Below are 3,978 nucleotides of genomic sequence, written 5' to 3' on the forward strand. Positions count from 1 at the left end.
GAATCACCATCTTCTGGAAACACACAGAAATAGCGAGCGTATCAGCCGAGCTCGGAAGCACCAACTACTGTATATCTTGATCTACAGTATACCATCAAAAGTATTTGGGCACCTGTGATTGGACATTATTGTGGGCTATGTCCACCCTTCGCCCTCATCAAGGCGTCACCTCTGCTGCAGACACTTTCAGTGAGGTGTCTGAATGTACACTATGTGATCAAAAGTATCCGGACACCTGGCTGAAAATGACTTACAATTTCGTGGAGCCGTCCATCGGTAATGCTGGATTTCAATACGGTGTTGTCCCACTCTTAGCCCTGATAACAGCTTGCACTCTCGTAGGCATACGCTCAGTCAGGTTCTGGAAGGTTTCTTGCGGAATGGCAACCCATCCTTCACGAAGTGCTGCACTGAGGAGAGGTATTTGTGTCGGTCGGTGAGGCCTGGCACGAAGCCGGCATTCCAAAACGCTGTAAGTAGGCTGTTTAGGTTTTTATGTTGGTAAAGCCACGTAGCGCTCTGTATGAAAATCACTGACTGTGCTGTGTGCAGTCTGAGGCTGGTCGGCATTGTTCCAATATTTGCTATTGTAGTGTTGGGCAGTTGGATGTTAACAGCGCGTAGCGTTGCGCAGTTGGAGGTGAGCCACCAGCAGTGGTGGATGTGGGGGGAGAGATGGCGCAGTTTTGAGAGCGGATGATCTGGACGTGTGTCCATCAGAGACAGTAAATTTGTAAGGCTGGATATCATGAACTGATATATATATATATATATATATATATATATATATATATATATATATATATATATATATCATGACTTTTGAACACTATTAAGGTAAATACATTGTTTGTTCTCTACCAAAATCTTTCATTTGCTAACTATGCCTATCAGTAGTTAGTGACTTCAGTAGTTAGAATCTTTTATGTAGCTGGCAGTATTGGCGCTCGCTGTATTGCAGTAGTTCGAGTAATGAAGATTTTTGTGAGGTAAGTGATTCATGAAAGGTATAGGTTATTGTCAGTCAGGGCTATTCTTTTGTAGGGATTATTGAACTCAGACTACGTTGCGCTAAAAATATTGCGTGTCAGTTTGGTGATGATCAGAATAAGTAATGAGAGAAATGTCTGAGTACGTTCAGTTTTGCTCAGCTGTTTGAAAATCGAATAACGTAAGGGGTTTACCAGCACAGTAGTTCACAAATTTTTCTAAGGGGACGTTTCACCACTTCGACACAGGCCGTGCATTATGATAGGGGCTCGATCGTGTTGAAAGGTGCAATCGCCATCCCCGAATTGCTCTTTAACAGTGGGAAGCAAGAAGGTGCTTAAAACATCAATGTAGGCATGAGCTGTGATAACGCTATGCAAACAACAAGGAGTGCAAGCTCCCTCCATGAAAAACACGACCACACCATAACACCACCGCCCCCGAATTTTACTGTTGGCACTACACATGCTGGCAGATGATGCTCACTGGGCATTGGCCATACCCACTCCCTTCCATCGGATCGCCGCATTGTGTACCGTGATTCGTCACCCCACACAACGTTTTTCCACTGTTCAATCGGCCTATGTTTACGCTCCTTACACCAAGGGAGGTGTCGTTTGGCATTTGCCGGCGTGATGTGTGGCTTATGAGCAGCCGCTCCACCATGAAATCCAAATTTTCTCACCTCCTGCCTAACTGTCATAGTACCTGCAGTGGATCCTGATGGAGTTTGGAATTTTTGTGTGATGGTCTGGATAGATGTCTGCCTATTACACATTACGACCCTGTTCAACTGTCGGCATTCTTCGTCAGTCAACAGACGAGGTTAGCCTGTACACTTTTGTGCTGTACATGTCCCTTCACGGTTCCAGTTCACTATCACAACGGAAACAGTGGACCTAGGGAAGTTCAGGAGAATGGAAATCTCGCGTACGGACGTATGGCGCAAGTGACACCCAATCACCTGACCATATTCCAAGTCTGTGAGTTCTGCTCTCTGAAGATGTCTAATGTCTACTGAGGTCGCTGATATGGAGTATCTGTCAGTAGGTGGCAGCACAATGCACCTAACATGAAAAGCGTATGTATTTGGGGGTGTCCAAATACTTTTGATCACATAGTGTATGTGGAGAAATGACAGTCCATCCTTCCAAATCAGCCGAAATGAGAGAAGGTACTGGTGTTGGACGTTGTAGCCTGGAGCGAAGTCCGAAAGGTGTTCCATTGGTTTCACATCGGGACTCTGGACAGGCCAGTCCATTTCAGGGTTATTATCGTCCGCAAATTATTGCCTCACAGACACTCCTTTATGGTTGGTTAGTTTGTTGATATGGAGGAGGGAACCAAACCGCGAGGTCATCGGTTGCACCAGATTGGGGAAGGATGGGGAACAAAGTTGGCTGTGCCCTTTCAAAGCAACCATCCCGGCATTTCCCTGAAGTGATTCAGGGAGATAATGGAAAACTTAAAACAGGATGGGAGGAACCTTCGTCCTCCCAATTGGGTTGGGTTGGGTTGTTTGTGGGAAGAGACCAAACAGCTAGGTCATCGGTCTCATTGGATTAGGGAAGGACTGGGAAGGTAGTCCGCTGTGCCCTTTCAAAGGAACCATCACGGCATTTGCCTGGAGAGATTTAGGGAAATCACGGAAAACCTAAATCAGGATGGCCGGACGCGGGATTGAACCTTCGTCCTCCCGAATGCGAGTCCAGTGTGTTAACCAGTGCGCCACCTCGCTCAGTCGCTCCTTTATGAACGGGTACATTGTCTTGGTGATACAAGCAGTCATCGTCTTTGTTCTGTTCCTCTAGGATAATAGGATATGGGCGTCAAAAAGGGAATCCTCACATTTCTCATTATGTGTTGGCATCACTGCTCTTTGGCCGTTAGACCATGAAGACAACCGGCAACTTCACTACCGCCATGGGGCTTGACAGTATCAGACACTTTGTTGTTGAGCAAAATAATTTGTTACATTTTTGTGGTTGTGTGTCTTACTTCTGATATCTTGTGCTCAGTAAGGAACGTATACAATCGTATTTAAAGTTGAAAGAAGTAATAAAATTAATAATACTTTCAATGGGCATATGTCATGTTCAGTGATTCTTCACGTTCTTTGGTATGCAGAAGGAATTTTACAGATGTGTACAGTTGGGGTAAAACCGGAATGAATTCATATTATACTAAGATGGTATCTGTCCTTTCGGACATGTCCGAAAGAACAGATACAATTGGTGACCATGCAGCTCGTTAGATTGAAATTGCAATGAAATTAACACACTTAGCTGCTTACAGGCGTTGACATACGTCAACGGGGACAGATGTAAATGAGTGCCCCGCCCGGGACTCGAACCCGGAATCTCCTGCTTACATGGCAGACGCTCTATCCATCTGAGCCACCGAGGACAGACAGCATAGCGCGACTGCAGGGATTTATCTCTGTCCTCGGTGGCTCAGATGGATAGAGCGTCTGCCATGTATGCAGTAGATCCAGGGTTCGAGTCCCGGTCGGGGTACACATTTTCATCTGTCCCCGTTGACGTATGTCAGCGCCTGTAAACAGCTAAGGGTGTTCATTTCATTGTGAATTCATATTACCCCACGATTTCGTTACATATAAATTGTCTGCGTGACGTAAGAAGTACATTGTTTTAACGGTGTGTATGTATTTTCGTAACTATAACTTAGTAATGTCGTCGGTCGACACACACACACACACACACACACACACACACACACACACACACACACACAGCCAAACCAACCGCAGGTGTGGACGTGGTGGTTCGTGCGCACGGGTTTGCCCAAACAATCGGGCTGTGAATCGGCGCCTTAAGGGAAGGCAGAAAGGGAAAAGTCCACCACCAGGGAAGAAGCAGAGAGCCTGACAGAAGGAACAACGACTGAAAGAAACAGCAGTGCCCCACTTACATACCCACACAACCGTAGTCTCCAGACCAATGTTCACAATCACAGTGCTACATGAAA

General features: G+C 45.9%; 1 non-coding gene across 1 annotated transcript; it reads right to left on the minus strand.

Moving 5' to 3' along the window:
* Positions 1-3,322: 3,322 nt before the first annotated feature.
* Positions 3,323-3,396, minus strand: Trnat-ugu. Its single transcript has one exon. It is a non-coding gene; the product is annotated as a tRNA-Thr (tRNA).
* Between the last annotated feature and the right edge of the window lie 582 nt (positions 3,397-3,978).

This window comes from Schistocerca americana, chromosome 9 (assembly GCF_021461395.2).
Source record: "Schistocerca americana isolate TAMUIC-IGC-003095 chromosome 9, iqSchAmer2.1, whole genome shotgun sequence".
In the NCBI taxonomy this organism is placed as follows: domain Eukaryota; kingdom Metazoa; phylum Arthropoda; class Insecta; order Orthoptera; family Acrididae; genus Schistocerca; species Schistocerca americana.